The sequence below is a fragment of the Physeter macrocephalus genome, chromosome 5 (assembly GCF_002837175.3).
Source record: "Physeter macrocephalus isolate SW-GA chromosome 5, ASM283717v5, whole genome shotgun sequence".
Classification (NCBI taxonomy): Eukaryota; Metazoa; Chordata; class Mammalia; order Artiodactyla; family Physeteridae; genus Physeter; species Physeter macrocephalus.
In genome coordinates this window covers 86,829,164-86,852,153 of record NC_041218.1, presented here as the reverse complement: position 1 = coordinate 86,852,153, position 22,990 = coordinate 86,829,164, and the positions used below count along the sequence as shown (strand labels likewise).

At 34.3% G+C, this 22,990-nt stretch overlaps 1 protein-coding gene across 1 annotated transcript in view; it reads right to left on the bottom strand.

The window, feature by feature from the left end:
• MAGI2 (membrane associated guanylate kinase, WW and PDZ domain containing 2) overlaps nt 1–22,990 on the bottom strand; it is a 1,419,801-nt gene that overhangs the window by 1,146,784 nt on the left and 250,027 nt on the right. The gene's annotated exons all lie outside the window — the stretch shown is intronic.

The window sequence follows — 22,990 nt, the reverse complement described above, 5'->3', positions numbered from 1 at the left end:
GATATCACCTCACACCGGTCAGAATGGCCATCATCAAAAAATCTAGAAACAATAAATGCTGGAGAGGGTGTGGAGAAAAGGGAACACTCTTGCACTATTGGTGGGAATGTAAATTGACACAGCCACTATGGAGAACAGTATGGAGGTTCCTTAAAAAACTACAAATAGAACTACCATACAACCCAGCAGTCCCACTATTCATTGTTATAAATGCATACAATTACTGCTAACTATTTCATAGCTCACTTAATTCAATAATCCTTGTCTGAGAAGAATAATCATGAGTGTAAAAAAAACCATCGAGATTTTTAAAATCGCACTGCTTAGAATATACAGATCCATCAGCAGATTGACTGGAATAAGGGGTTTGTAGGAATGTTCTGAACAATTTGATCCTTAATTAAAATAAAACTCCATGAAAGAAAATGAGTATTACTTAAAATGAGAATAATATAGAGTATACTCATTCCATTAGCCAGTGTTCTTAGTAGCTTAACATTTATATTGTGTTGCAATTACAAAACAATTACCTAAAATTCATTTTATGGGGCACTCCTTCACAATATCCAGCATAAACCATCATAGGTTTTATGTTTGTTTTTAAAGACTAAAATCTATTAATTTAAGTCAAATTATTGGATACAGATGAAGAGTGTATTGGTTTGCTAGGGCTACCATAAGGAAGTACCACAAACTGGGTCACTTAGAACAACAAAAATTTATTGTCTCACAGCTCTAGAGGTCAGAAATCTGAAATCAAGGTGTTAGTAGGGCCATGCTCCCTCTGAAGGCATTGGAGAAGGATCTATTCTAGACCTCTCCAGCCTCTGATAGTTCCTTGATTGCAGCAATATAACTTCAACCTTCACATGACATTTTCTATATGTGCATGTCTCTTTCTCCAAATTTTCCCTTTTTATAAGGACAACAGTCTTACTGGTTTAGGGGCCCACGCTACTGCAAAGAGTCAAAGGTTTGGTCTTGAAAAGCTGCTAGGTGGTTTAGAAACAGAAACTATACTTGGCTGTAGATTCCCAGGAAGCTGTACCTGGACGAGGCCTGATGCTCTAAGAGCAGCACTGAGGTGTGAGGTGTGAGGTTTGAGGAGCCCACAGGGCACACCTGCCAAAATTTTAACTTGTGACAGAGTGATTAAGTTAATCTGAAGAACAAATATGCAAGACTAGCTGAGATAAATCTGAAAATTTAAAGTGAAGAGGAAGGAACGTGCCCTACAAAACATTAGAGTATATTATAAAGCTAAAATCATTAAAACATGATAATATTATACACAAATCAACAGTAATGGAGAAGAGTTTACACTTCTCTAACATATACTAAAATATAAGAACTCAATATAAAATAAAGCACAGATTGCAAAGCAAGGATTCAGTAAATCATGTTTTCCAGACAGTGGTTCAAAACTACTAATAAACATTTTAAATCAATTTTGTGGACCACAGTCTGCTTTTTTAAAATTGAAATAGAATGGAATTAAATGGGATGGGATGGGATGGGATGGGATGGGACAGAATAGGATATCTCAGAATTCATCTCAAATATTAAGGATGAAAATTACTTTTGAAACTTTTTTTCAGTTATAGGTATGTGTGTGAGTGCATGTGTGTTCTAGATTGTGATGTAAAATGTAATTTTTAATGTGGGCTGTGATTAAAAAAATGTTTGAGTGCCTCTCCAGTAAGTGATTTGGGGTAATTAATTCTTTGAAAAAGATCTATTTATATCTTTAGTTTCTGAAAAAATAACAAAATATAGATGGATTAAAAGGTTTTTAAAAGTCACTACAATAAAAGGAGGTGGACGTATATATGATCTCTGAGAAAGAACTTTAGAAGAGCAAAGCTAGGGAAGAAATCACAGAGAAAAACGATTGACTGCATCTGTTTGATCACAGACACAAAAAATGTGTATACCAGAAAGCAATCAAAAGTGAAGCGAACACGACAAACCGGGAAAAATAATTGCAACAGCAAAAAAAAAAGGAAAATATCCTTAAGGTACAAAAAAGACTTAGAAATCAATAAGAAAAGCACAGGTTCTGTAACAAGTAGGTAATTTATAGAAAAGAGACATATAGCCGACTAAAAACGTTTGCTTTCCTTACTAATCAAAGAAATAAAAACTTAGACAACAGTGAAATATTCTCTTCCTTATCAAATTGTTCAAGGAGTGTTGAAAAAGATGTAGGCATTTTAAATTGATGCACACTATTTTGGACTTCAATTTGGCAATATATCAAGTACTTTAAAATGTTATTTTTCTTTGACCAAATAATTCCATTTTGTGTAGTTTGTCCCAACAAAATAGTTTGAAATATGAACCACGGTTTAGCTATTTATCTTATCATTATTTGTAATGGTGATAATTATATGCTCCATATGCCAAATAAATGAAGCAACCTGTAGTAGATGCATGTTTTCATTTCAATATTTTTTAACAGAGTAGAAAAAAAGTATATGTAAGAAAATCTGAATCAAAACTTTATATTTGTCTGGAAGAAATAATGATTAGGAGAAAAATTACAACACCATTAGGGGTTTTCTCTGGGCTGGGAAATTGTGGGTAATTTTCATTTTCCTCTTTATGTTTTTCTGTTTGTCCATATAGCTTTAATGAGTATATTTATTTTATAATTACCAAAGTCAATTCAGTTAACCTCTCTGATGACTCCTTCCATGTTGCTTTTAGTCCTGTGTCCCTACGGATTTCCCTAAATGAGGAAGGCCTGAGGTATTGTAAACTGTTCTTTTAAGTACAATTATGCATTCCTTTATAGTCACTTTCTCTTTTGTCTTTCAGTGTTTGTTCTTTCCTTTCTTAATAAAAACCTTGGGTGGAGTATTCACTTCAGTATTCTAATTTATTACCTGTTTTACCAATTAAGAACCAGAACTTAAAGAGCTAAGCCAGAACTGCTAATCTAATAGCCTCCTTTAAACATGAATTAATGAGTTAATACTATGAAAGATAACAAAGCATTCTAAGTAAATGTAAAGGTCATCCCTGACTGTGGTAGATACTGGGATGCCCCACTCAAATATCCCTTTAAGGAAGGATTTGCTGCTTTGCCCAGGCTCATGCCCTTGCCTGCGAGCGGCCCACAAACACTAACTGACCCAGGTGAAAGTATACAGACCTCACTCTCTCAGCCTGATTTAGGAGGACTCTGAAGGACCATTCTAGGTCCAGAGCCTTGACCAATGGGTTGGGCCTGTACTGCAGTTTGACCTTTTCCTCTGCCTAGTCTTTCTTCCTTCCACTCCATTCCACAAGTGTTAACCTCAAGAGTGTATCTTCATAAACCTTCCACAAGGTAAACTGTATCTCAGAATCAGAACACAATTGGGGACAATGAATTAGTACTATTCTGGATACAGGAGGGTTAGTGGCATCTTGGATATATTCTGAATTTTATTATGTCATAAGATTGAGCAATAAAAATGTATAAAATTAGAAGTGTAGATACATTAACAGAAAAACACTCAAAACCAAACTTACCTTAAAACATTACAGAATTTACTTTGAACCATTACTCATTAATGGTTATAAGTTTATAATTTTATAAAATACCATAATCTGCACTTGTGAGAATCTGACTACAACTTATTTTGTAATATTTTAGTAAAATACCTTTTTAATTGTTAGTATCAAACTTTGGAGCAGTGTTAATGACATGATTGACACACTGAATGTATTAATTTGCTACCTTTCCTTGACTGCAGTCAAGTAGCTGAATCTGACCCGTGTGTTCCTTTGCTCTCTTCCATGTACAGCAAACAATCATGTAAGTTTAGCAAACTGAATCTTGATTTTGACATGTTTCACGGTGCTTCTGATGATGCTGAATCAGAAAGCATCTCTTAAAACCTGCTCCTAATCTAACATGCTAGTCTTTGAATTGAAGCTCTTTGCTGCCCTCTGTAGATAACTAGAGATGAAAATGGAAAGTCCTTAATTAGTAAACATTCACTTTCTCAGTTATGGTACTTTTGTTCTGTTTGTTCTCTAAACTGAATAGAATAACAGACTAAACAGGGGGTAATTCAATTAAAGGGGAATTAAGCCCCTTTCTTTCCTATAATCTTTTGTACTATATCATTGCATTTCTGCATTTGCTTTTTTAAAAATAATTACAACTCCAAATTAAAACTACATATTTGAAACTAACACAACATTGTAAAGCAATTATACTTCAATTAAAAAAGAAAGAAAACTACATATTTGAAAACACTGTGGTAAGACAAAATGAAAATGTAACACATAGACACACACACACATATGCACACACTAAGAATTAGTAATTTTTATCTTTCATTTGATTTTTCATCATTATATATATTAGTATATATATATATTACGTAGCATATATATTAGTCACATTTAAAAAGTCACACAAATTATGGTAGAAAATGTCCTCTGATTAAAAACATAAGCTGCATACTCTATTTTTTGTAGACTTAATTTTTAGAGATGTTTTAGATTCACAGCAAAATTGAGTAGAAAATACAGAGATTTCCCTTATACCCCCTGCACCCACAACAGGTTCTATTTTTATACAATAGTTTTTCTTCTTCGTATGATGTTCATTGTTGTTTCCATTTTTTTTTGCTATTCTTTTGTATGAAAAGAATCATTAGTTCAGTCATTTCAATTCAATTTAAAACTATTTTACTGAGCATTTTCTATGTACTCAGAAAAGGACTAGGTGCTGTGTAGGGGACAGTAAAATGATAATAATAATGACAGCAAACAGCTGAGGGCTTACCATATTAAAGACACAGAAGCACATACTCTGTACATGCTAAACACTTAATCTTTGCAAATATTACAAGGGCTCTGATTCCATAGAGCTTACAATTTTGTTATGAATATCATCACCTGAATTCCCATCATTATTTCTTTATTAACACAAATTGCCTTTCTTAAGGCATGAAAAAGGTCAGCTGTTTTTTGTAACACCTGTTATTTAGCAGTGAGCATGTGGTTTTACTCCTACGCAGGTTATCAGTACTTCAAGCTCATCTAGGACTTCTTGTCGTTTGGGCAGTGTGTTTAAGAATTCTTCCCAAGAGATAATCAACTGTTACATTCATAGCTTCTCTCTCTAAATATCAGCCAGAATTCTAATCACTTCTTTAAAGTAATGGTTGGATCTTTATGAAAATAAGATCCTAAAAGTCCTACATTACAGACCTTCATTGTTGCCATTAAATCTCTCTAGTGTACTTCTCATATCTCTGTACTAGTTAAAAGGAAACTGATTTTGTCTTTACGGGTTGAACTTCTTTAAAGAAATAAAAAGATGAGGCCTGATCTGACTTAAGAGAGAAATAAAGTTGCAACTCAGAATTTCTTTTGCCCAAAATATAACAAAATGAATAAGAAAAGAAGAAAATATTGTAATAAAAGTAATAGCATCAATCAACTAAGGGAACAGTCATGACCAAACGACAAGATGTAATGGCCTGGAGGCCAGGGAAAGAAGGAAGTGATTCCGGAGAGTAGTTCAACACAACCAAGCTCCTAAGCCCACTCTTAACCCCAAACCTAAAGAAAAGTAGATATTATTATCTTTTATTTTTTCAGGGTAAAGAATTTTAGAACTTGATGTTGGGGAGAAACAGTTAAATTGTGTACAATGGGTCTTAATACTTTCAGAAGGAGAAGAATCAAAAAAAAAAAAAACCCACCAAAAAATCAAACCAAAGTCCAATGGTTTCTTTTTTTTTTTTTTTTTTTTTCAGTATGCGGGCCTCTCACTGTTGTGGCCTCTCCCGTTGCGGAGCACAGGCTCCGGACGTGCAAGCTCAGCGGCCATGGCTCACGGGCCCAGCTGCTCCGCGGCATGTGGGACCTTCCCAGACCCGGGAACGAACCCACGTCCCCTGCATCGGCAGGCGGACTCTCAACCACTGCGCCACCAGGGAAGCCCCCAATGGTTTCTTTTTAAGGGAATGGGATACAAATACCCTACTGAGTAGAATAAGCCTTCGTAAAGGACTCTTATTTTGAAAAATATACAAAAATCTGTATTATGGAAAATTTCAAACATATTTAAAAAAGAGAGAACAGGGGCTTCCCTGGTGGCGCAGTGGTTGAGAGTCCACCTGCCGATGCAGGGGACGTGGGTTCGTGCCCTGGTCCAGGAAGATCTCACATGCCGCGGTGCGGCTAGGCCCGTGAGCCATGGTCGCTGAGCCTGCGCGTCCGGAGCCTGTGCTCCTCAACCAGAGAGGCCACAACAGTGAGAAGCCCGCGTACCACAAAAGAAAAAAAAAAAAAAAGGGAGAACAGTATAATGAACTGCCACGTAGCCATCACCCAAACTTAACAATGATCAACAACAACTGTCAAAGTTGTTTCATTGATACTGCCACCCACTCCACCTTTCTTTATATTTGCAGCTTGTAGAAGGTGGTTACCAAATCTGAGTCACTTTTGTAGCCAACAACATTTCTATTACATAGCAGGTATTCTATGGTGTTTGCTAAATGAATCAATTAATCAATGAATGAATCAATCTCCATTTAGATATATCATTCCATTTCCCAGAAAATGAGTCTGCCTTTAACACAGATGAATATTATATATGATGAATGTGATAACAGGCACATATTTGCAAAGAACCACACCACATTGCTTGAATGTAATCAGGCTAACATTATGGATTCTTCTTCAATGAAAAAGAATCCTGCTAATGGAAATCTTCCTAAGTCAGTAGGGACTGAGAAACACTGCTGGAAACTCAACAGTGACAAAATTAAATTGCTCAGGCCTAAATTCACACGGACAACTTAATACTCAGACATCAGCCTATACCTTAAAATAAAGTACTTGTACTAACTTAAAATATGCGTTTTTTGGTAGAAATGTCAGGTCCAAATTGATGTAATTTTATCTCTTTTTTGATAGTGAATTTTCTTCTTTTAAAAAGGTAGTGGTAATAAGAAGTGTATGCACACACAGACACATATACATACGGACATACAAAGCCACTTGTAAGCACATACGATTACATCATTTTTTCCATTTATTTCACAAATGCCTCAGAGGCCATATCTAATTATTTGGGACCAAATGGATAACCCCCAAAATAGTTGTGTAAAAAATATGAATATATGATATTGGAATCTCTAAAATATCAACTGAAAGTGATTTAGTAAATCATCCAGATATTTAGTTTATACATTAAACACCTAAACATTTTGAAATATCATGTTGTTAAGGACTCTATTACCTTTATTAAAAAGGACTGAGGGCTTCCCTAGTGGCACAGCGGTTGAGAGTCCGCCTGCCGATGCAGGGGACACAGGTTCGTGCCCCCGGTCCAGGAAGATCCCATATGCTGCGGGGCGGCTGGGCCCGTGAGCCATGGCCGCTGAGCCTGCGCGTCCGGAGCCTGTGCTCCGCAACGGGAGAGGCCACAGCAGTGAGAGGCCCGTGTACGGCAAAAAAAAAAAAAAAAAAAAAAAAAAAGGACCGAGACTGTATTTCCTCTAAAGAAGGAGTAATTTCTCCCAAGACAAATGGTAATAATTGGAAGTGATTACAATTAGAATGGAACTTAAGTATTCAGAGGAAAATCTAAGCATCTACTTATGGGAAATTGGTGGCATAAATGAGAATAAGAATTGGTCATCAGTGAAGGAAGTATTTTTTAAAACTACGGTTTGATCTACACTCTTTGATTTTTAACAAAGATTTGATTTTAACAAAATGTTTTATAATGAATAAAACATTTTAATGACTTTAGGATTTATATAATTTAGTTATGAAATTTTAATATAGGAAGCAGTATTATTTTAACTCTAATAATAAAACTGCATTTAACTTTCTGATTCTATTTCAAAAAAGAAAAATTTATTAAAACTTGCTTTACATTTTTCCAAAAAAGTAGTCTGTTGGTGATTTCTATTTCAATGATGGCGCTATCTAAAGTAGAACTATTATTAAATCAGACCAATCTATTTAAAGAAAAGCACTATCAGTTTTAGTGTTCATTCTTAGCTTACTCTTTACCCCCTACCCACCTACAATTTATATTTAGCAATGAATCTCCAAGGAACTAACCTTATGTTGGTGTATATGGAATTAGAGGAATGTCTCTAATTCTCTGCAACATATTTTTTTTTTCTCTACAACAATTTATTGGCTACAGAGACAGTCTTTTAAGTATTGATTACTCTAGACATCAAAGTAGCTAATTGATCTGAAATGTGTTTTCTCTTGAATGGAAACAGAAAACATCTTCATTTTACTAACAATTTTAAAGAAATTATGGTTGAAACTATGATATCAAACTTATAAAAGAGAAAGGACAATCATGCAAGTAGACTTGCATGGTGTGTTTCACAGGTAGGCACATATAATCATTTTATTATTTCCTACAAAGAATTCTTTAGAGATTGCCACTGCTCCATGGAAGAAAATGAAGGATTGAGATTCATTAGACCTGAATTTCTAGAAAACAATAAAGACATGCAAAGAGATTTCCGTATCTTTGTTTAACAAATGCACACATATAATATTTTAGAAAGAGCTTCTACAAAACGCATGGCTTGGGGGTTGCCACTGTGTTGTGAAAGAGGATCATGGACAGAGATTCACAAAACATCAGTTGTTGTCCCTATTCTGTCTGTAATTCAATTTGAGGGAATTCATTTAACAACTTAAGCATTTGATTCCTGATTTTTTTAAATAATGAGGATATAATAAACAATCTCTGAGGTCCCTTTCAGATCTAAGAAGTGCTAATATTCTATTTTAAGTTGTCAGAATTATCACCTTTCTTTTGTAGGAGATTTATATAAAGTTTAAATAAGCAATGTATTGACAGTGGATAAAGAAAGGATATTAAATGTTAAGTATAAAGGAAAAAAAGTAACATATACTATAACCAGCCACAGCCTTTACTGGTATGTGATCTTCCAAATTTTTCCATGTGTGTATGTATTATTTGAAACAGTAACAAGGCTCTTTGACTTGCTTTTCTTCCTAAACACAGTACAACAAACACCTTTCCATGTTATTACATATGTATCTGGGTTATTTTAAATACTTCATATACACACACAAAAATATTTAACCAGTCCTGATTTTGGGGACTTCTAGATTATTTCTAATTTTGTTATTACTACAAACTGCGATGAATAACGTTTTAGGTGTATCTTTGCTAATTTCTCTATTTCCTTGGTATAAATGCACAGATTTGGGATCATTAGACGGTAGATGACAGATGCTTCTTTAGTAATTTGATATATTTTGACAAATTGCCACACAGGAAATTTGTCCTAATACAGTTCTTCAGACTGTGTACCAAGGGCTTATTTCCTGAAAACAAAGATAATCCTAGGAGCCTCATTCCTGTTAATCTACGTTATTCTGATAGGCAAAAGATGGTAGTCTACTCTCATTTCAATATTCATTTCTTAGATTACTAATGGGAATAAATGTGTCACTACATGTTTGGGACACTTTTACTTTTTTTGGGTAAATTTTCTGTATGTGCTTTTAGCTCATTTTAAAAAAAATTGATAGACTATTTTTTAGAGCAGTCTTGTTTACAGAAAAATTGAGCAGAAAGTACAGAGTTCTCATATACCCCTTCTTTTCTCCCACCACGCAGTTTCCATATTATTAACATTTTGCAGTGTGGTACCTTTATTACAATTGATGAACCAATATTGATACATTATAATTTACTAAAGTCCATAGTAAACAAAGAGTTTACTCTTTGTGCTCTTTGTCTTTACTCTTTGTACTCTTTGTGCTCTTAGTTCTATGGATTTTGAAAAATGTAAAATGTAATTTAATCATCATTTTAGTATCATACAGGATAGTTTCAATGGCCTAAAAATACTCTGTAGTCTACCTATTCATACTTCCTCTCTCCATCCAGGCCCAGGGAACCACTTATCTTTTTAATGTCTCCATAGTTTTGTCTTTTCCAGACTGTCATATACTAGGAATCACATAGTATGTAGTGTTTTCAGATTGGCTTCCATCGCTTAGCAGTATGCACATAAGGTTCCTCCATGTCTTTTCATGGCTTGATAGCTCATTTCTTTTTACCACTGAATAATATTTCACTGTACAGATGTAGCATCATTTGTTTATACATTCACCTGCTGAAGAACATTTTGGCTGCTTCCAGGTTTTTTTTGCAATTTGGAATAAAGCTGCTATAAACACTTGTATGCAGATTTTGTGTGGATATAAGTTTTCACCTCATTTCAGTAAATGCCAAGGAGCATAACTGCTGGATTTTATAATAAGACTATGTTAAGCTTTATAAGAAACTGCCAAACTGGCTTTTAAAGTGGCTGCACCATCTTGCATTCCCACCAGCAGTGAATGAGAGTTTCTGTTGTTCCACATCCTTGCCACCATTTGGTGTTGCTTTAGAGTTTAGACATTCTAATAGGTGTGTAGTACTGTCTAGTCATTGTATTAATTTGCAATTTCCTAATGACATATGATGTTGATCATCTTTGCATATGCTTATTTGCCATTTGTGTATCTTCTTTAGTTGTGTCTGTTCCAATTTTTTGCTCATTTTAAAATTTTCTAAGTTTAAGGTGTACAGCATTACAATTTGACATCTGAATACACTACAAAGTGATCACCACCACAAGTCTAAGTGCCATCCATCACCATACATTTGATCCCCTTCCCCATTTTGCCTACTCTCCAACCCTCTTCCCTTCTGGTAACCACTTATCTGTTCTCGGTATCTATGAGTTTGTTTTAGTTTTATTTTGTCATTTGTTTTGTTTTACAGATTTCACATATGACTGAAATCATACCATATTTGTCTTTCCCTGTCTGACTTATTTCATTAGCATAATACCTTCAGGGTTCATCCATGTTGTCCCAAATGGCAGGATTTCATCCTTTTTTATGGCTCAATAGAATTCCATTGTGTATACCACATCCTCTTTATCTATTCATCCATCAATGGACATTATGTTGTTTCCACATCTTGACTATTGTAAATAATGCTGCCATGAACATAGGAGTGAACATGTCTTTTCAAATTAGTGTTCTCATGTTCTCTGGATAAATATTCAGAAGTGGAATACCTGGGTCATATGGTAGTTCTGTTCTTAATTTTTTGAGGAATCTCACATCGTTTTCCATAGAGTCTGTGCCAATTTATAGTCCTGCCAACAGAGTATGAGGGGTCCCTTTTCTGCACATCCTCTCCAACATTTGTTGTTTCTTATCTTTTTGATAATAGCCATTCTATCAGGTATGAGGCAATATCTCATTTTTTGATTTGTATTTCCCTAATAATTAGTGATATTGAACATCTTTTCATGTGACTGTTGGCCATCTATATGTCTTTCTTAGAAAAATATCTTTTCAGATCCTCTGTCCATTTTTGAATTGGGTTGTTCGTTTTTTGTTGTTGTTGAGTTGTATGAGTTCTTTATATATTTTGTATATTAACCCCTTATTGGATATATGATTTGCAAATATCTTCTCCCATTAAGTAGGTGACCTTTTTATTTTGATGATAGTTTCCTTTGCTGTACAGAAGCTTTTTAGTTTGATGAAGTCTCATTTGTTGATTTTTGTTTTTGTTTCTCTTATCTTAGGGTCAGATCCACAAAAACACTGCTAAAATCCATGTCAATAAATTTACTGCTTATGTTTTCTTCTAGGAATTTTATGGTTTCCAGTCTTACATTCAAGTCTTTAACCCATTTTGAGTTAATTTTTATGTGTGGTGCAAGATAGTGGTCTTTTTGCTCATTTTTTGATTAGTTTGTTTTCTTAATTTTGAGTTTTAAGAGTTCTTTATATATTTTGGACACTAGTTCTTTATCAAATATGTCTTTGGTGAATATTTTCTCACACTCTTGTTTTATCATTCTCTTAATAGCCCATTAAAAATTAGTGATATTAATACTTATATACTGTAAACACTTTTATAAAAACTGAAGCTTTCTGATTTAGGTGTTTGTTTTACCATTCCAAAGTTTCTAATTTCTTTGAAGCCAAATTTCACCAGTGCTTTTGTGGTTTCTGCCTTTAGTATCATGTTCTTCAATTATATAAATATCAACAGGTTATATGCTAACATACATTAGTATAATTTTATCTCCCACTTTTTTAAGCAATTACATTCTTACTTGATCTGTAATGATTTTCATCTATGCAGGAGTTACTTTGTTCTTTAACAGTTTAAAGTAAACCAATTAAAAGAAATAAGGCACAAGCTTTCTCTACTAATTTCAAATAACAACTTCATAATATACTATATTCCCACACATGTGCAGGGCAATTTTTGAACTCAATTCATTCTACTGCATTCTCTGCTGATTTCTGTACTAGTATTACTTTGTTGTGAGTGTTGTACAATTGTAATATATTTTAATTCTGAGTAGGGCAAATTCCTATTTGTTTTTCATATTTTACTGACTAATCTGACACTTTCATTTTTTGATGCAGAACTTAAACTTATTTTGTTACTTTGCCATACAGATTCCTTTTTACCTTTGGTTCATGTAATGTTACATGTATAGAATAGTTTGAAAGAGTTGACATATTTTCACTGATTGGATCTTTCTGCATATGGGGATGATATGTCTCTCATATTCAAGTTTTGAAAAATATCTTTCAGTGAAATCATTTTCTGAACATTCTTTTAAAATCAAATCCCAAATATGTCACTTTATTATTGCTATTGTGAATGGTATTTTCTCCTCAAAAAATTCCTAATTTTTGTTATGTTTTAACTGGATACCTATTAGTTCTAACATAATTTTAGTTAAATATAATAGTTTTCCATGAATATACATTATTTAAAAATATTTTCACTTTTTTTCCAATATTTATGCCTTTTATTTATTTTGATTTTATGATTTTGTTTGTTTCCCTGTCTAATAACATTCTTTAGCATTTCCAGGTTGATATTAAATGGACTTGGTTTACTTCTCTAACTTTTGACTTTATTGGAACTCTGAGAATTACATGATTTGGGCTATTCATGTAAGGTAGTCTTAAAAAATTTTTTTAAATGTATTTTTCTCTTCTCAGTTATTAGGATATCTTATGAGGATTAGATATTGAATTTATCAAGCATCTCTTCTATATAAATGTACAGAATATGTTTATCATATATTAATATAGGTGTTCATTTATAATTAATATCTATATTAAATGTTATTTTATATTTTATATATTTAATGAAATATATTAATTTAATATATCTATATGTTATATATTACATTATAACCATATTACTATAATTATAATTAATATATTAATATATTATATATCTCTATATATCATATATTATATATTAATATATTATATATTTTATATTAATGTCTATATTATATATAATTATATATGATACATTAATATATATATGATTGATATACATTAATACTAATCTTTCATCTATTAATATTATAGATTCAGACCTTCCCTGTCACACCTCTATTTAACATAGTAAACCTTGCGCATATCCAGCATTTCCTTTTCTGTGCCTTATTTTTTGCCATAGCACTTACCAACATCTGACATACTTTAAACTTCACCTCATTATCTATTGTCTTTTTCCTACAGCTAATGCAAGTTCCATGAGGTCAAGGATTTTTACCTGTTTTGTTCACTGCTATATATCAAGAACTTACAACAGTAACTGGCACATCTTAGATGCTCAACAAATACTTGTTGAATAAATGAAAATGATGCTGTATTTATAAAGGTGAATTGAAAAAGACACAGACTCTGCCTTTATAGAGTTTACAACATAATGAGGGGATAGATACAAAACAGATAAACCGAGAAAGAATTATGCTACTACAAATGTAGAAAAATGTACAGGAAAAAACTGGAATGCTGCAGTAATAAAGTTTGGGCGATGCAATGGACTTCCACTTTATAGAGCGATTAGGAAATGCCTTTCTAAAAATAATCTTCCGAGAAGAGAGACAAATATATGTGAAGGCCCTTAAGCAAGAAAGAGAGAGATGGAGTCTAGGAAACTATAAAAAGGCTGGTGTGTGGCTGAAGAATTATTCAGAGATAAGAAGGGGACAAATCAGCCTTACATGACAGAGTGAGGAGTTTGGATTTTATTTAAAGTGCAGTTGGTAGCCAATGAACAGTTTTAATCAGGGGCTTGGATTCATTGGATTTATATTTTAAGAAGTTCTTTGTCTGATTTGTCAAGACTGTATGGCGGGAGAGGGAAAAGAGAAGAAATGGCAAGACCAGTTAGGAAGCTCTTGTAGTAGGCTAAGCAAGTAATAATGATTGCCTGGCACAGAATGAAGATATAAAAAGATTTGAAATACATTTGGGACATAGAATATACAGGGCTTAGTGAATGACTGGATATGGGAGATGAAGGAGATGTCAGAGTTAAAGATGTCTGTCAGGTTTTTGGTTAAACAAAAGGGTATATGATAATGCAATTTACCAATACAGGAAAAACTGGGGAAGAAATAAGCTCTTAAAGATTAAATCATTCTTGCATTCATGAAATGAATCCTACATAACCATAACACTTTATTGTTTGATTCTCAGGCTTATTTTTCAACTGAATTTATAATAAAAACTTCCTCTACTCAGGCATTACTCATGAAAGCTGGGTTACAATATGGTTTATGAGAGCGGTACGATATGGTCCTCCTATGAGGACCTTGGTAATACAGAAGTTACATATACTATAAGGATCTTATGGTCCAGTGACTCCAAAATGTCCAACCAGGATGGGAGGTTGTTAAGGAGAGAAGTTCCTGGGTACTCATGTACCAAGAGCTTCTGGTTGGGTTAGGTGAATAGGTGTTTATCATTCTTTGAGAAACACCATTCAATTCAGCAAAAAACATATCCATCCTAAACACTACTTCTTTATTAACTTTACAACAGTTCAGCATTGATAAACATAATTTCCATTTTCAGAAATCTTTATATTCTACATAATAAAGCCCAAATTTCTTAGCCTGCATTCATTCAACTTAAATTTCCCACCTAGCTTTTCTCCGGTTCTGCTTCATGTACTCTAAACCCCTGCCACTCAAAGTATGCCCAATAAATTGGCAGCATTGACATTACATGAGCTTGTCAAAACAGGATCTCAAGCTCCATACCAGACCTGGTGAATAAGGCTCTGCTTTTTAACAAGATCCACAGGTAATCGTATGCATATTAAAACGTCAGAAGTGCTGCTCTTAAGGACAAACTGTTTCTCCTCTATGATGCTTCTCAGTTCTTGTGCCTTTACATATACTTTTTCCACAACCTGAAATTCCATTTCTTCTAACTCAAAATGTCCAAATTCTCCTTGTTACATTTATTACTAAATATGTAGATTTTTTGCCTGGCCATTATGAATTGGGTTTTCCCGCTGTATTTTAACTGGTTAACTTTGTTATGTAAGAAATTTGTGAATTTTTTAGTATTTATTTTAAACTTAATTACTATTTCATTTGTCTCATGAATTTTATTGTATTGCAACTAGCCTTCCCAATACATAATCATATAATTTGCACATAAGATAAAGCACCCCATCTTCCCTTCTAAACTCCCTTACATGTTTTGTTTTTTTTTTGCTGTAATTTCCACTTTCTACCTTATGAGATAGTTATTTCTACCAATGTCTAATCTCTTCCTCTAGATGCTCTTTAAAGTGAAGGTTCCTATCTGAATAATATTTGTAATCTGTAACACTGTGCCTTGCACAAATACAATGCTGAATAAACATTAGTTGACTGAGTGAGTGAACGAACAAGCAACATGTACAAATGGTCCAGTTAATCTAAGGTTCCCAGCTCTGATCTAGGCAATCTTTGAATCAGTGTCAAGACTCTCCAAGGACAAGTGTTGCCAGAAGCCTGAATTTCATCAGAGAGGCATATGCCAAAGTAGCATGGCTAGAACACATTTGTATTCTGTGTCCCAAAACATTTCATTGTGATGGTTACTATATTTCTGCCATGGGCCAGAAAACAAAGAAACAAAAAGGTGAGACAAAATGTACAATATAATTAGAACAACCATGCCTTTAGACAATAACTTGCCCAACATTCTTCAGCCAGTAAGTGTGGGATACAGGATTTAAGAGTTTTCCCAAACCTGTGCCATTTATCATGTGAGTAAAGCCTATCATTCTGTGCCTCTGACAAATCTTATTGATTTCAAAGTTGGAGATGGAGAAAATATTCATAGTTCCTTAGCTTTAGTGTTCTGTCCTTTCTTTTCTTCTAGGAAAGCAACAAACCCGTGTTATTCTTGCTCTCCTGCTACCAATGGTGTGCTTACCTTTAATCTAGCAAATCAGATGTTTAGTGCCTCATGTCTATAGTTTAACATGTTACCAAATTTCATAATATGTACTGAAACAGAATAAGACAAAGAGTGAATGCTAATGCAGTACCATCTTTTATTAAGTACCATATTTTATTAAGGCTCACAATTTTTTTAAGGCTCAAAATACTGTAGAACATAAGTATAAATGTGGGTGGTAGCAACAGAGCACAAACAAGATGTCTCTAAGGCTTGATACTAAAAATTCTACATAACACTGGTTTTTCTTATGAACATTAGGGTGCACATACTACTTTTTTCTAAGTCAGAGCAGTAGTTTCAATTAAAAATAACACTTAACAGTGGCCTTGATCAACAGAGTAGGAGTATGGTTTTGTCAAAGTCTGACTCTTAACTACTGAATAATTTTATCCTTTGAGTAATTGTGTTTGATCTCCCTTTAGTTTACTTTGTTTCTTAAAACTATACTGGGCAATTTCATTTTTAGAATTACTGTGCTTGCATAGGTGCCAAATACTTAAAGCACCTGTAAAAATGTGGTATAAAATACTTATCAACATCTTTTGGTAGTATCTTCCCTATGTCATGTTCCCCACTAGGAGAGAGAGGGAAAGCACCTACAAACAGTGAAGTGCCCCAGTATTAGTTTGATGCTCTTCTGTGGCCATCTTAAAATTCTTAATAATCTTATCTTTGAACTTGTGTTTTATAATTGAAATCTGGTGGGACAATGGAACATGGGCAGGAGCCATTACATGTGCATGTCTGTCACCCATTCCCCGCTGCCCCACTCACACACAAGTCTCCTGATTCCGCACGATCACAGAATTCTGATGATCCTTTAGTGTGTGGGAGTTCAGCAAGACTCAAAGTGAGACTATATGGCAAATGTGTTATGTCCATGGCTGAGTAAGTAAGTGTGTTGACAGCCCAGATAGGTCATGCTTTCCATATGAACTGGAATGGGCTTTGAACACAGAAAGAAGGCAATGGTGTTCTAAGAAGTATGGATCAAGGAATATTATATAGCCTTTCTTATTTGTGTTACTTTCATTTAGTAGCCAGTCACTTATGCTGAAAATGATGATATAAAAGAAAAGGGAAAGATAGGGCAACCTACAGTTCTTTTTTCTTTCAATTCTTCCTTATTCATCAAAAAGCCAAAAGTAAAGACTGTGAGTAGAATGTGCATGTATCAAGGAGTGAAATATACAATCAGTTGAGTTAATTTTGTACAGCATTTCCACTGTTCTGGTAAGAATGAAATTCATATGCACATATAAGCTACAGGATATGAATTATGTAATTTCAGTGATTCTGAATATAAGTTAAATGGTTCTTTATTTGCATTTAAAACTGGTATTGCACAATGTAAAAATGAATGGTAAAATTCATGTGAATAATTAAAAATTTTAATTTAGAGAAACATTAAATAGCAAATTTAGAAAACACCATGGCAAGTCGAAAGAGGGACTGTGGAAGAAAGCAAAAAAGCATTATATTTTAGCATGTTTAACAACACTATTTTCTCTGCTTTTTGAATAAGAGTCCCTCAATTTTCATTTTGCAGTGGTCCTTGGGTATGACTGATGTATTTATTAGGGTATTCGTGTGTGTGTGTGTGTGTGTGTGTGTGTGTGTGTGTATGAGTGTGTGTGTGTGTATCACATCATTCTCAGAAATAAAATGGCTACATTCTTTAGCGTTTTCATTACACCAGGCAGAGTCATTCTTAGGGTACTGCAAATTGGCTGTTCCTCTGTACAGTGGGTTGGGCGAGGAAATGGGAAAGGGCTCTGACAGTCATCAAAAATGAGTCTCACTCCTTAATTGATCAAGTGAAAAAAAAATTTATTTTTAGGAACTAGTGTTCTACCTAGCATACTTATCCTGGAAGAGGTCATTTCTTTTTTTTTTTCCCCTCCTACTCTGTTTTAGATTCTTTTCCCATATAGGCCATTACAGAGTATTGAGAAGAGTTCCCTGTGCTATACAGTAGGTCCTTATTAGCTACCTATTTTATACATAGTACTGTGTATATGTCAATCCCAGTCTCCCAATTTATCCCTCTCCCCTACCCTGCTTTCCCCCCGGTAACCATAAGTTTGTTTTCTACACCTGTGACTCTATTTCTATTTTGTGAATAAATTCATTTGTACCAGTTTTTTAGATTCCACATATATGCAATACATGATATTTGTCTTTCTCTGTCTGACTTACTTCACTCAGTATGACAGTCTCTAGGTCCATCCATGTTACTGCAAATGGTATTATTTTGTTCTTTTTTATGGCTGAGTAATATTCCATTGTATATATTTACCACAGCTTCTTTATCCATTCCTCTGTCAATGTACATTTAGGTTGCTTCTATGTCCTGGCTATTGTAAATAGTGTTGCAATGAACCTGGGGTGCATGTATCATTTCAAATTATGTTTTTCTCTGGATATATGCCCAGGAGTGGGATTGCAGGATCATATGATAGCTCTATTTTTAGTTTTTTAAGGAACCTTCCATTGTTCTCCATAGTGGCTATACCAATTTATATTCCCACCAACAGTGCTGGAGGGTTCTCTTTTCTCCACACCCTCTCCAACAAATGAGTCATTTATCCTTTTCTTGCTGACAAGATAGGCATCAAATGCATTTATCACCTCTTTATTACTGAAAAAATACTGAATATCAAAAGGGGGGCAACAACTGTCTAGAGTATTCTCATTTTACCAATTCATTTTAGATTTGTAAGAAAAACTAAAAAGTTATTATTATTATTATTATTAATATGCTTCCATCCAATTAAAGGCCCACCAAAATAGGATACACAGACCTTTTCATTTACTCTTTTTTGAGAAGCCCAGTGCTCTATCAGAAAATGTCAATTTTGTTACTTTCCAAGTTGTGAGAACTAGTTTTGTTATTTAGCAGTTATTCTCATAAGCAAGCATAAATATAACAACTGTTTCAGAACATGTATGAATTTTAATGTATGCACTGGGTGTTTTAAAAGATGAAGAGTAAATTCCAATAGGAATAGACTGAATTATTTACGTAGGTTGTATTGATTACTTCTGGAATTAGAATTTTCTCTTCTGCTCCAGCAGTTAAATTCCTTCACTACATTCAATCTAGCTTGAAGGTTTTGCACCACTTCTTGTGTGCCCCATACATCTAATATTTTCTTTCATAATAAAAAAGTAGGCATTTTAAAGATAAAGTTGACATCTAGCTTTTGGGTGTTTAAGTGAAATCTTTCTTAGACATTAGGGAGTGGAAAGGAACCATATTTCTCTTATGTCTTCAGTCTGAGAACTACTTTAGAAAAGAAAAAGAAACTAAACTGCACACTAAGATAACTGTTTGCTATGGTAAAGGTTATGAAAATTCACGGAGAGAATCAAAAGCCTTTTAATGGGACATCGATGAGAAGCATCATATTAAATTATCAATTTATGCTATTAACAAAAATGAAGATGTTATAACATGTTTTAATAAGATATGCCCAAAGTTCATCTAGGAGGATATCTTAGGTGATAAGTAAAAAAGAGTCAAATATTGTAGGGCCATTGGACCTAATGACCTCTTTTAATACTGTCTTTTATTTTATGACTCCATTACCACTTTCCCTGAAAGAATAATTAACAACTGGGAATCTGATTACTGACATTGTTCTGAGTGGGCAGGTGAGAAGATATGGTCACCTAGTAATTAAAAACAATGTGGCCAGATGTTCTGCATCAACTACCAACACATTTAAGCAGATATCACTGACTAATGTGATGGTAATGAAAGCATCTCCTACAAATGAAAATCAGACTTGAACATACCCTGATATCTGTGATATTCATTTCATCAACTGAGCTTTTAATGACACTTAACTGTGTTTTTCACATGCTGAAAACTGCTTCCTGTTATAAGGTAATAGACAATATTCCCAGAAAGCCAGAGAATGCAGAAGGAAAGCACACAAAACTTTGAAATATAAATAAAACTTTTGTGGTGAAAGTGATGTTAAAAAGAGAAATAAATGCATTTGTATTTTGGAATTAAAAGCAAACAATTTGTAATTATGTCTGTTTTGGAAAGGCAAAAGTGATTCAATTAGCAACTTAAACTCAATGAGACAAGTCTATTCATTCTCCCTTCCCTTTCTGCTCCCAGGTTTGGTTCCTGGACCTGGAACTGAGGGTCTGCTATCTTTTTGTTGAAAAGCAATAGGGAGTCATGACAAGTCTCTTAGATAGCCTCATCCACCAGAGACCAGACAGCAGAAGCAAGAAGAACTACAGTCCTGCAGCCTGTGGAACAAAAACCATATTAACAGAAAGACAGACAAGATGAAAAGGCAGAGGGCTATGTACCAGATGAAGGAACAAGATAAAACCCCAGAAAAACAACTAAATGAAGTGGAGATCGGCAACCTTCCTGAAAAAGAATTCAGAATAATGAGAGTGAAAATGATCCAGTATCTCAGAAAAAGAATGGAGGCAAAAATAGAGAAGACGCAAGAAATGTTTAAAAAAGACCTAGAAGAATTAAAGAACAAACAAACAGAGATAAACAATACAATAACTGACATGAAAACTGCACTAGAGGGAATCAATAGCAGAATAATTGAGGCAGAAGAAAGGCAGAACTGGAAGACAGAATGGTGGCATTCACTGCTGAGGAACAGAGTAAAGAAAAAAAATGAAAAGAAATGAAGACACCCTAAGAGACCTCTGGGACAACATTAAACGCAATAACATTCGCATTATAGGGGTCCCAGAAGGAGAAGAGAGAGAGAAAGGACCCGAGAAAATATTTCAAGAGATTATAGTAAAAAACTTCCCTAACATGGGAAAGGAAATAGCTACCCAAGTCCAGGAAGTGCAGAAAGTCCCACACAGGATAAACCTAAGGTGATGAAAGGGAAGAACCTACAACCAAGATTAATCTACCCAGCAAGGATCTCATTCAGATTCCATGGAGAAATCAGACGCTTTACAGAAAAGCAAAGGCTAAGAGAATTCAGCACCACCAAACCAACTCTACAACAAATGCTAAAGGAACTCCTCTAAGTGGGAAACACAAAAGAAGAAAAGGACCTACAAAAATAAACCCAAAACAATTAAGAAGATGGTCATAGGAACATACATATCAATAATTACCTTAAACGAAATGGATGACATGCTTCAACCAAAGACACAGGCTTGCTGAATGGACATAAAAACAAGACCCATATATATGCTGTCTACAAGAGACCCACTTCAGACCTAGGGACACATACAGACTGAAAGTGAGGGGATGGAAAAAGATATTCTATGCAAATGGAAATCAAAAGAAAGCTGGAGTAGCAATACTCATATCAGAAAAAATTGACTTTAAAATAAAGAATGTTACAAGAGACAAGCACGGACACTACATAATGATCAAGGGATCAATCCAAGAAGAAGATATAACAATTATAAATATCTACGCACCCAACATAGGAGCAGCTCAATACATAAGGCAACTGCTAACAGCTATAAAAGTGGAAATCGACAACAATAGTGGGGGACTTTAACACCTCAGTTACACCATTGGACAGATCATCCAAAATGAAAATAAATAAGGAAACAGAGGCTTTAAATGACACAATAGACTAGATAGATTTAATTGATATTTATAGGACATTCTATCCAAAAACAGCAGATTATACTTTCTTCTAAAGTGCGCACAGAACATTATCCAGGATAGATCACATCTTGGGTCACAAATCAAGCCTCAGTAAATTTAAGAAAATCGAAATCATATCAAGCATCTTTTCTGACCATAATGCTATGAGATTGGAAATCAATTACAGGGGAAAAAAACGTAAAAACACACAAACACATAGAGACTAAACAATACGTTACTAAATAACCAAGAGATCACTGAAGAAATCAAAGAGGAAATAAAAAAATACCTAGAGACAAATGACAATGAAAACACGATGATCCAAAACCTATGGAATGCAGCAAAAGCAGTTCTAAAGGGAAGTTTTATAGCTATACAAGCCTACCTCAAGAAACAAGAAAAATCTAAAATAAACAATCTAACCTTACACCTAAAGGAACCATAATGCTATGAGATTGGAAATCAATTACAGGGGAAAAAAACGTAAAAACACACAAACACATAGAGACTAAACAATACGTTACTAAATAACCAAGAGATCACTGAGGGCTTCCCTGGGGATGCACTGGTTGAGAATCTGCCTGCTAATGCAGGGAACACAGGTTCGAGCCCTGGTCTGGGAGGATCCCACATGCCACAGAGCAACTGGGCCCGTGAGCCACAACTACTGAGCCTGCGCATTGGGGGCCTGTGCTCCACGACAAGAGAGGCCACGATAGTGAGAGGCCCATGCACCGCGATGAAGAGTGGCCCCCACTTGCCACAATTAGAGAAAGCCCTCGCATAGAAACGAAGATCCAACACAGCCAAAAATCAATAAATAAATTTTAAAAAAAAAAGAAAAAGAGGTAGAGGACTCAAATCAATAAAATTAGAAAGGAAAAAGGAGAAGTTACAACAGACACCGCAGAAATACAAAGCATCCTAAGAGACTACTACAAGCAACTCTATGCCAATAAAATGGACAACCTGGAAAAAATGGACAAATTCTTGGAAAGGTATAACCTTCCAAGACTGAACAGGAAGAAATAGAAAATATGAACAGACCAA